Source organism: Cyprinodon variegatus, unplaced genomic scaffold (genome assembly GCF_000732505.1).
Source record: "Cyprinodon variegatus isolate N-32 unplaced genomic scaffold, C_variegatus-1.0 Scaffold92, whole genome shotgun sequence".
In the NCBI taxonomy this organism is placed as follows: domain Eukaryota; kingdom Metazoa; phylum Chordata; class Actinopteri; order Cyprinodontiformes; family Cyprinodontidae; genus Cyprinodon; species Cyprinodon variegatus.
This window is the reverse complement of record NW_015150545.1, coordinates 150,863-162,996: the sequence shown is the minus strand read 5'-3', so window position 1 is coordinate 162,996 and position 12,134 is coordinate 150,863. Positions and strand designations below refer to the sequence as shown.

Here is a 12,134-nt window from a genome sequence, read left to right as displayed (position 1 = left end):
CCACTATACCTTTAATTATTATCAGTTGGTATTTTATAATTTAGAGCTGTTGCTTTGCATAGTAAAGCAAATGCTTGGTTGGCCTCTGTCAACTTTTGCCTCCATCTTTCTGCTGGCTTAGCAGTTCCATTGTCAGATTGTACAAGTTTATGCTTATGTCTGCTTATCACACCCATTTCAAATTCTATTTAGGCTCATAAAGGGCTATTTAAACACTATCAGGATAGAAGCTTGGTCTAAATAACCAAGTGTCTAAAAAAATAAATATTTCATCATTATCAAATATTATGTGGTCTTGTTTTCTAGAGGCATATAATGTGACTAATCACATTATAGATGAAGTCAGTGTTTTTCATCTTTTTAGTTTTTCTTGATGACAACTGCTGTCCAGTTGCCTGCACACCCTCTGCTCTGTACTTTATACTATATGTAACCATCAGTTACACATATTCATCTGTTTTCAACAGGTTCTGCCTTCTGAAAAAGCCTCAGCAGCAGTTATTGTTCATGAGATTCAAATTTAGAGATGCTAACAATTAGTTATCAATGTGATTTTTGGTGCACCCCCCCCTAAACATTACAACAGCTGATTCATTAAAGCAACCTGTTTTGTTTCTACTTTTATGTTGGTTAATAATGGCTCCAGTGGATTAGTAGGGACAAGGAGAGCTTTTTGGACTCTTTGTGGAGCAATATTGGCACAGAACTGTACATGGAGCACAAAATGTTCTGTAACTAGAGCAGGGGAATGAAGCAGAGGAACTTCAGATGTTGAGGCTTTATACTTGAAATGACCTCCAGCTGAGATTGTGCCACGCACATTTTATCTACCCAAGCATGCTACATCTTGAGAGCTTTTAAGCACCCCAACCTTTCCGTCCTCAATGTCAACAGAAGAATGCACTGTCCCTTTAATCGATATCTTATAGTTTAAATTGCTATATTAACATGCCAGGGACAGTATAGACAGCATTAGCATTTCATGTGCAATCAATTTGCCGCATGGTTTGCGTGCACAGCTGAGCGGGACGTGTGCTACATGGCAATGACAGTTCAGGGGTACATGAAGCAAAGCATTAGAGCTAGGAAAAAGGCATGGAGACAAAGGACAGTGCAGAAAGATCAGGGGCTAAAACACAAAGACCACTGAAGTGTGGAGAGTGTGATCTCTCTCTTAGCTCCACCACAGTGTCCCTGACCGAAGCAACACTGTCCAAAAGACAGCTCTTTAAATCACACATTGCACCGAGCCCCTGTGCTTCTCCATGCTTCTCAGTGTGTGTGCTAAACACTCACACACATTCTCGTAAACTGGCTGTCCGGCAAAGCCACAGAACAAACCAGCCTTATGGGAAAAGACTGCGTGTGCATGCTTTTCTGCTTGCGTGTGTATCTGATTACAAGCTAATTTGCTTTGATCACAGCGACAGTGGGAGCCAGGAGGATGGGGGTGTGGGTGCAGGAATTACTGACAGGTGCTACATGCTGCAACAGATCAGGACAGACTTTTGACCCCTCTAGTTACTAGGAAAGAAACCTGAAAATAATAATTGGCTTACCCTTACTGTTTCTCCATTTAAAAACTATAACAAGTAATGTAATGACATATCAGTTTAAAATGGGCTATTTAGCTACATAGAGTCCACCTCATTTTAGTTCACAACATTTCATTTCAGGTAGTAAGTGTTTTTCTTGGAACACAGTTTTTTTGCCGCCATGCATAATGCCTTTTTTTTTTATGACCAAACAACTCAAAATTTGTTCCGTCAGTCCACAGGACCTTATTCCAAAATGAAGCTGGCTTGTCCAAATGTGCTTTTGCATACCTCAAGCGAATCTGTTTGTGGAGTGCTTGCAGAAAAGGCTTCTGTCGGATCACTCTCCCATACAGCTTTTCCTGGTTGCAAAGTGCACTGAATTGTTGAACGATGCACAGTGACACCATCTGCAGCAAGAGGATGCTGCAGGTCTTTGGAAGTGGTCTGTGGGTTGTCCTTGACCATTCTCACCATTCCTCTTCTCTAACTCTCTGATATTTTTCTTGGCCTGCCTTTTCTGGGCTTAACAAGAACCGTCTCTGTGGTCTTCCATTTCCTTACTATGTTCCTCACAGTGGACACTGACTGTTTAAATCGCTGAGACAACGTCTTGTATCCTTCCCCTGAACAACTATGTTGAACAATCTTTGTTTTCAGATCATTTGAGAGTTGTTTTGAGGTGCCCATGATGAATCTTCAGAGGAGATTCAAACAGGAGAAAAACTTGCAACTGGCCACCTTAAATACATACCTATGTAACTTTAAAGTTTAATGAAGTTACCAAACCAATTTTGTGTTTCAGTAAGTCAGTGAAAAGTAATTAAGGGTATGTAAATTAATAAAATGATTAGAGTACCCTGTCAAGTGCAATGTATATATATATATATATATATATATATATATATATATAATAAGCTTCTCTATCAGTTCTCAAATGTTTTATCTTCCACCTCTTCCTTGGACCATTCTGCTTCTATGCAGCAGTTCCCAGCCAAATCAGAAGATAATGCTGCTCCCTCATACTTCCACCTGTCTGTCTTTAGAAACAAATTGAAGAGCCAACTGGGGAGACTAAATAACAATAAGCCACCAGGTTCTGATGGTGTCAGCCCCATACTCCTGAAGGCCTGTGCCGAGAAGCTCTGTGGGTTTTAACAGCACCTCTTCAACCTGAGCCTGACCCTAGAGACAGTTCCATTGTTGTGCAAGATTTCTCTCCTTGTTATAGTACCAAAGCAGACTCGGCCAATAGTCCTCATTGACTGTAGACCTGCTGCAGTGTCATCCCACATCATGAAAGTCCTGGAGAAGACTAGCAATGGATTAATTAAAACGATGAAAAAAAAGTTCTAGAAACACCTCTAGAACCTCTGGAGATGATTTCACAAAACAGAACTATTCCTTAAAATAAAGAACATCATGGGTAACTGTGAAAGTCCTCTGCACAAGACTGTTATACAGCAATAGAGTGTCTCCAGTCAAATGCTTCTCCATATTTGATGCAAGACGGGTCCCTACAGACAGGTCCTACCTGCCTTTAGCTATCAACATCTGTAACAACTCGTTGGGAAAAAATAAAGCTGATAGGCTGCTACTGCATATAGTTGCTGTTGCTATTTTAGTACATGTTTGGACGTAGTTCAAATTGTGCCAAGTCTTGCTAAAATTGTATTTTAAGAAGCATGATGGTCAATGATTTCATACGGAGTAGAGATCTTGGTTGCTCATGCATATTACACCCATAAATCTTTTAATAACTAATAATATATACCTTTAAATCACTGTGCAATGCGCTTGATGTGTATATGACTACTATATCAGTTCAGTATAAAGTAGCATTAGTTTACTCTAATGTGTCATCTTGCTCCAATCCATCAATGTGTTGTCATTTCATGGCTTCCCTCTTTCTTCTGCACTATGGCAATGTCTTGCTACCCATAGCCTTTCTTTAGCTGTCTTCCTTTGGTATGTTTTTGGTTAGAAGTCTTACACTTTGCAACTTGTCCCTCATCGTTGCCTTGTGTTTGTGTCACATAGACAGTGTGATGAAGTATTTTGACAAATCCAAATGAGGTGAAAAGAGTTAGAACCATTGTAAAAGGCTCCTATGCTCCATACAACTGGAGAAAAATCTCCAGATATTAACCTGAAACCTCATTAGAATTACTTTAAATAGTCAAAGCAGTGATGAGAATATGTTTAAATCTGAAAGCTGAGTGTTAATAGGTCCATATACCTTTATGCTGGAAACCCTACAATCTGTATATGAAGGTAATAACCAGGGAATGGCAAAAAAGAGAGCAGAACAAGATCTATGATATATGAATTATTGTATTGCAACTGGGAATTGCGAAACATTATCATTAAATATGCTTTTCTGAGTGGTTTCTATGTATGATTTGCTGTTTTTTTTTATATTATATCGAAGTATGAAAATAAATACAAACCTATCTACAACACATATGAATCTTTTTGGTAGCATGTGCTTCTTAGCACCAGATATATAAAGTGAGAACCACAGTAAATATCCAAGTGTCTAATATGTGAGGGACCCCTTGCTGATTTCAGCCCCTGGTTTACCTTTGTGCAGCTCCCATGAGCAGAGCTGCATGAAATGTCCTTCACTTTAATGTTTCATCAATCTGGGAAATTGGAAACAAGCCAGAATGCATTCTGAACATTCTTATACACATGTACGCAGAAAAACACAGAAAATATCTAATCAATTGAAAGTCTCTTTTTCCATATGATGGGAAAACTCTTCTGAACTCAGGGTATTCTATCAGCCATTAGATTATCTGTCATACCTTTAGACTCTTCCTTTGTCAAGAGGGATACTAAGTGTCAGAGATTAGTTTAGCTGTTTTTCTTCTTCTGCTTTTATTTTTTTTCTTACAAAGTATTGAATAAAATATTTATTTTCTTGTAACACAAGAGATAATGTTCCATTAATCTTCCTATACTAATAATTGCAGGTGTTTTGATAGGAGGCATCTAAGACCATGTCTATAAGAATCTAAAGAAGGCAGAGAGGCTCTGCCCTTGGGTTCTGGTGACATCAGGACTGCATCACCCCACTATAGTAATGTACTTGTAGGCCTTAAATAGAATAATAAACCACTAAGTCCCTTTAATCACGTTTTTTTCTTCCACCAAGGGTAAGTGAGTTCAGATATTAAGTTGTTTTAGTTTTTGTTTTGAGTTAATAATGGTCATATTTATTGTTGATTAACTGTATGAACATCATCTATATTACATATTAGTTAAGAAAAAACATAATTCAAAATCTGCACATGTAGTCTTCTACATGTAAACTCAACTTGTTTACCTTTAAGAAACAATGAGCTCAGCCGGAACAATCAACTCTGCTCCAGATTGAAGTTGATTTAATGCAGCTAAAATAGAATAGCTGCCTTAAAAAAAAAAACTTTGGGTGGCTGGCTCTTCCAGTAGGCTTTAGAAATGCACCATGGTGCTTTCAGTGGAACCACTGATTAACTGCTGTGATCAGCTGCGACATCCCAGCAGAGCTGCACTGCTACGCATCTGGGCCACTTTCACCTTCCTTGGAACCGAGGGGTTATTATGATTATGCCATGCCTCTCAGTGGTACTGTAATGCCTTTAAAGGGGTAGAGAATTTCACATTTTAAATGTGTTTAAAAATCTTCAAGGACAAAGGGACAATAAAACACAAAATATGAGAAGAAGAGATCACCTAAAATTCTTTCTTCAACATGTAGACTGGCGCAATGTGTTGATGTTGTATGTTGCGCTCAATAGCATTACAGAAATAAGCAATTCCACCTGGGTTTGACGTTGCCACTTTATGCCAATCGGAGCCAAGCTATTTTTAAAGTGATTCTAACTCAGGTTGCTTGCCGAGTCGTTTGACGCAGGTAAACACGTGTCAGTGAGCCATTCTCACTGTTGGTTAAAACCCTTCCTAAAAGTTCTTGGGTTTAAATGGGGTTTTCGGCTAGTGTGGAAGGATCATCTGGTACTTATCAGATTGCGTGCATTACCCCTTTCCCACTGGCCGAAAAAACAATTTAAAACTGGGTTTAAGTGGCAGTGGGAACAGCTCACCGACTTGTTGACATCGTAAACACTTAGCCAGCTTGATGGTGTCACCAGACACCATCAAGCTGGACAGAAGCCAGGCATTTTACCATCAGAAGGTAAGATTTTTTTTTGCCAATGGGAAGGGAGCCACATGTCGACTGAGGCTTAAAGAGGCTTTAGTTCAGGATGAGAAGTGATTCTGTTTAGAAGTGAAAACCCTTGAGATGATCAAAAATACAAATACTGAAAGTCAGGACTTCTCTCTTTTTGAGTCTTGAAGACACAACATTATTTTTCATTTTTTTATTAGTTGCTTTTTTGTGCACAAAAAGAGTAGAGGAGCATTGCTAATACAGGCTCTACCTGGCCCAGATTTCCCAGGAGACTGGCTAAAACGGGACTTTGCCGGTAACTTGCAGATTCTCAGTCAAATGCAAACCCATAATGACTTATCGTCAGGTCGATCATTACTGTCATGTTAAAACGAAGCAAAACAGAGGTAATTGCTTCCTTCTAAAATCCTCAGAGATTCATTTCCTCCATAAATTACAGATTGCAGAGGGTTAAAGAGAAGGGAAAGCGGGGACAGAGGCAGCTTTCCAATAAAGTGATAGGTTCTCTACTTTTGCTTTACTCTTTTAATTTCTCTCCTTTTTTCTCCATTTTTGTTTAATCAGAGGGAAGGCAAGGCGATTATGAGAAAGTGGTTCAGGGCATCCTTGGCTACTCGTTTCTAAATGTTTTGTAATTACATTTTACATCTGCTTCTTTTTCATGCTCATGGACTCCAGCCAATGTAGTGTACACTGGCTGTCTATGCAATAATGCCATCCATGGTGAACTTATCATGAGATTAATATTGGTCTCAGATATAAAAGGCAACAGTCAGCTTAATTGTGCAGTACATAATTTGACCTAAATTGATTTTTAGTTTTTTTTTAGGTATTTAGGTATTTGCTCTGGCAAATTCTGCGCCTCATGTAATAAGGTTTTGACATTGACATCTCTCCAAAGAACAGTACAAAATGGTCAGCTGGGTTCAAGATTGGCCTGGGGCAGTGATATTTGACTTCGTCAAAGGAGGGCCTGGGTCCATAAACTCCACCCAAAATCCCATGTGATCAATCAGACTGGCTTGTGCGTTCAATCTTATGCAGTTAGCTTATTGCAGCTTTTCCTAATATATTCTTACATTTGGCTTTTTATTTAGTTGGAATTTACATATTGTATATAACAACCTGTTTTATAGCAACTGTCTGTAAACAGTTTTTTTCCATATCTAGCCTCAAAGCCTTGAAAAGTGTTGATTCGGTTTATATTGACTACTTAAATGTAATGTGACCACAACATAAGGACATAATGTGATCACAACAGAAAGATATATATATATATATATAATGTATGTGTATATTAATTACTCTATCCTGCAGCATCCTCATACCCTGTGTAACTCAATACTGACAAAGCGCTTGATGTATGTGTTTAGTATCATCCACATGGGGGACATTTCTTAGGTTCTTTGACACAATTGGTGTTATCATTGTGTATTTATTTGTGCTGAACCTGAACACATTGAGCCGGTTCAAACAAACATCTTTAACTTGTCAAATCTTGCTGATAATACATAAAGTCTGAGAATTACTGCATTTTACACAGAATACTCTCTTAATTTTCAGGTTCGGATTTAGATTTTATGTGAAAAACACAATGCAGCTCCTTCTTGTGATGCAGAAGAATAATGAGACATGACATTAAACTTTTGAAAATCTGTGAAGTGTGTGCATTTAACCCCCCAATTCAGTCTTTATCCTGTAGTTTCAGCTTCCTGTCATTTTTGGTGTAACATCTAACAGCTTTGTGCATGGAGGACACTTAAATTTTTCTATTTTTTCTGGTTCAACTTGGAGGGTGGGTGGTTCCTTTATCTCCAGCTCGAGTCCTGAATCAGAGGCCTGGGACCTTGAGGGTTCTTCGCAGTATCTTAGCTCCCTATAACTGTGCATTTCTTGACTGAGATTTCTGATGTTTCCCCTGGTATGTGTTGGCACCACTTTTTCAGTGTAGGGGTTACTACCCTTAACGATCCAATGACCACGGGCACTACAGTAGCTGTCTCCTTTCAGGCACTTTCTAGTCCCTCCCTGAGCCCTTGGTATGTTTCCAATTTATCATGTTCTTTTTTTCCTGATGCGTCCTTCATTTGGGATGGCTACATTAATTACTATGGCTGTCCTCGGTTTATCAATAATAACAATGTTGTCTGTTTGTATCTGGAAGTCATTCTTTACCACACAGGGAGGTGGCTCCAATTTTGAAGTGGGAGTCTCCAGTTTGTATTTCTGCACAGATGTTCCTCTACACTGTACCACCACTTGGTTATGACGTCCATGTATTTTTTTTCCTGCGAGTATCTTACACCCTGCTGTGAGATGTTGGATTGTTTCTGGGGGGCCTCTTTACATAGCCTGCACCTGGGTTCTTGCCTGTTATGGTAAATCTGGGCCTCTCTTTCAAGACCAGCTCCTGTGCTGGCATGATAAGTGCTTCTGTGCTCTCCTTCAGCCTGTCCCTCTCTAGTCATTGGTAGATTTTTCTTATATCAAATACTTCAGCAATTTGTCATTGATAAATCTCATGCAGGGGTTTTTCCTCCCATGATGGTTCCTCATGTTCCTTTATTTCCAGCTTCCAATGGCTGAGACATCCTCTGAGCACTTCATCCCTTGGGGCAATCTTCCTTATGTATTTTTGGAACGTGGATGTTTCATGTTCAATGGTGGCTCTGGTGCTCACTCGGCCTCTGCCTCCCTCTTTGTGCTTAGTGTATAGTCTGTCCCACTCTTCAACAGAATTTTCATTTTTGTTGCAATTGTTCATGGAGAGAAGTCTGATTCTTCAGTCAGTAGTTGTGGATCATGTCTGGGTCTGAACAGTTCTTTATACCTGAGTCTTTGTTGGAGGTCTGCCATTGTGATGTTTACTCGATCTTGTTCAAGGAGGTTAGCATGGTCAGCTTTTAGGTCTTTAAGCCACTATGCATTATTTTTAGTGGTTTGGCTAGTGTGTTGTTTTCCTGCCACTGGGAGTGGACGTTAGCTGGTTTAGTGGAGAGCAGCCACTTAATTCGTCTGGCTTTCATCTCTTTGGTTTACTTCTTTAGTGGGGCACCCAAGGCTTGGAGTCTTTGTTTGGCAGTTTCCAGGGCCTCGAGTATGGGCATCTTTCAATGCTTTACTGATTATCACCTCATTAGTTTGATAGCCCCAGTAGGGATCATACTTAGTGCTCTATTCACATCAGACAGGTGATCACATGGAAAACAATTTTAAAAAATGTAAATAAATATAGATGTAATCTATTTTTGAAGGAGATTGTGTAAAACATGGTGGCATGGGAGTGCGTATGTGTAGCTGCTGCTATAACATCTGTTTGTCAGAATCTACATTTTCAACTTTGAGAGAGAAATAGCAATCAGTTGTTGTGTTCTCTCTAAAACTATCTACTGTTCTTTCATCTGTTAACATACCTGGGTAAAACTTTGGTAGGTACTGCTGAAGGTCTCTGTTTTCCCTTAACAGGTATGATGGGAGCAGTCCCATATTGATAATGTATAAAACCAAAATCTGAGAATTATCTGGCTTGCCAGGTTAGACAAGCAGGACTGCTGAAGGCTTCCTTCTGATCACTCTTGTTCAAAGGTTAGATTTGGGAAGATTTAATTATTTTTTCAACATCTGAAGGAAATAGCTTAGACAGAGTATTTAGATGTTTTAGAGACCAGAGCTGCATTTAATATTCTACCTAACAGTTATTTCTTGCTTTATGTTGGTCACTCTCATAAAACTCAAATAATGTTTGTGGTTGTAACATGAAACAAAATGTTTCCAAGAATCCAATGCATGTCTGTAAATATAGGGGGAAAAATTGACAGATGATATTGACATAAAGCTAAAAAGATATAGAAAGATCAAATAATTCAACATACAGTTTTGACTAATTTATTTTGCCATCGCTGACAACAATTTGTGTCTCTCCAAAAGTATTTGTCCTATGTGGCTAAGTTTAAGCAAAGATTGATCGGTTCTAATGTTATAGTGGTTTAACCTAAAGAACTGGAGCTAAGCAAGCACTGATACAGTAACAGTTTAACGTTGTTTCCAGTTTGGTGGGTTAACTACATGCCTTTAAAAGGTTTCTTAGTGTTACAGCTGGAGGACAAAAGAAGTCTTTGGTTGCAGCCCATAAATGGTGTTATAGAGTCTTGCCTTTTAGAAATTCTGGAATATTCTGACACTCTTGGAGCATCATTTATCATTCATCAGTTAACTATTCAACTTTTTCCTCTATGGAGGCCAACAAACAAGCTGTTTACAAAAAAGCAAACACACAGGTGAGTCCAGACTTCATATGTTGGAAGGACTGGAAAAGGCTGCAATACGACTGATAACAGCAATTAAAGATTTCAAAAATGTCTGCATGCTTAGAAGGAAAGAAAAGAAAAATTAAAGATGGTTTAAACATTTTGTGCACACCTTCAACAATTAATACACAACGCATTTTTATGAAGATGTATGTTTAAGTCTGTGTAAGCTTCTCTCTATGTGTGTATCTGCACACTCATTGAATTATGCAGAGATACTGTCATTGAGGGTGCAAGGGCATCGCTAAAAGCCCTCTTCATGCAAATGGAGGGTGTGTGTGGGGGGGTCTTTGTGTGTGGGTTTGTGTGTGTGTGTGTGAGTGTTTCTAACAGGCAGCATCTCATAATGATAACTTATCACAGCCTGCAGATACGGCTGATATGGAATAAGAGACACACACAGTGAGAGTGAGCACAACACAGTGCACACTGAGACGCGTGATCTTTCTTTCCCCCTTCTTTTTACTGTCTTACACGGAGAGCTCATTAACCAATTTATTAATGACCTCTTAATAAGCCTGCTTATCTTTTCCTCACTAGGCCTAATCTCCTTGGCAACACACACACACACACATATAGAAACAGGGACATTTTTTTTTAAGTTTATTGCAAAATCATTCAGAAGATTAAAAACAGACCCAAAGCAAAAATTGTTTTTCTGTTTTGTTTTACAAAAAATAAGCTCCAGAGAGTCTAGTTATTTTATAGTATTTTCTTTGTTATTTCCTTCTCTCCTTTTATTGATTTTCGTTGTTGTTGTTGCTGTTTTTAACTATAATGTGAATCTCTAGTCTAAGCTATCCTATACCCACCTTTTTACCATATCTCGCTCACCTTCCTATTCTCTCTACTATCTTCTTCCTGATCTCTATTGACCACATTCACCTCATTTAGTTCTTATATCTCATTACCTCTTCCTCTCTATCTTTTATACCATCATTCTATCTTGGATCTCTTCCTCTCCATCATAGAGATGCTTTAAGGTTTTGCATCTACTTTGCTTTCTCTTAGGTGAACTAGATTCATTCTTACTGCCAGCAACAGAGAATGTAGGGTAGAAGTTTCTATAGAGGGCAGCACACTATGGCTGCAAGCTAAGACAATTTAAACCTGACATTTTCCTTTGTACAGATGTACCTGGTTGAGTGCGGGTAAAGGAATCCTAAAAAATAAATAAATAAATCTAGAACCATTATAAACTCATATTACAAACCTTTGGAGTTCATTCCCCCGAACTTACTTTAATCTCTCAATTGCAAAGCAATATGACAAGGATTTTCGTTATTTAATATGGATGGATGCAATCTGGAATATGGAAATGTGTGCACCTATTCCCAGCTTAGAGCTACTGAACAAAAGGTGCAATTCATAAAAAAAAAACATGTTTCTTTCAGTGCTACAAGCAAATAAAAAATATGTAAAGAGTTGAAAATAATAAAAGTTAATGTTGCACCCTTAAAAAGAACTAAAAAAAAGCACAGTTTTTCCCTTTTGTGCAACTTTATTAAACTAAATCCACAGTTCAAGCATACAGCATATAGTTTTTTTTCCCTCTCCTTTTTAACATATACACAGATCATGAACTTTTCTTCTTCCCATCATGCATCGTGTCCTCTTAAAGGGGTATTATCATTACAGAAATTTATGAAATACAAATGAAAAATAAAAGAAAGTAGTTTGAGCACATATTTTGTCATAAACCAAATGAATTTTACTAACTCAATAATAAATCAAATAAATGCTTGCCCAATATGATAATTTTAACTAATTTTAACTTTATTACGTTCTACACTATTCTATTTCTAGGGCTCTACATTAACTTAAGAGGTTTTTGTTGCCATATACCGTATTTTCACGACCATAAGGCGCACCGGACTAAAAGGCGCACTCTCAGTTATGTGTCCCATTTCTGTATTTAACACACACATAAGGCGCACCGGACTATAGGGCGCGTTTTTTATATACAGGTACAAGTCCTCTACTACCTTTAAATACCTCTACTGCGTATTTAAAAATACAGCGGGGGCAAAACTGAGTATGACTGTGCTTTATTCATGTATTTATTACAAAGTAATAATCAAACCTGGCAGCTGAGACAGACACATCGCAGAT

At 38.3% G+C, this 12,134-nt stretch overlaps 1 protein-coding gene across 2 annotated transcripts in view; it reads left to right on the top strand.

Moving 5' to 3' along the window:
• fgf11 (fibroblast growth factor 11) overlaps window positions 1-12,134 on the top strand; it is a 110,174-nt gene that overhangs the window by 15,664 nt on the left and 82,376 nt on the right. The window lies entirely within an intron of this gene.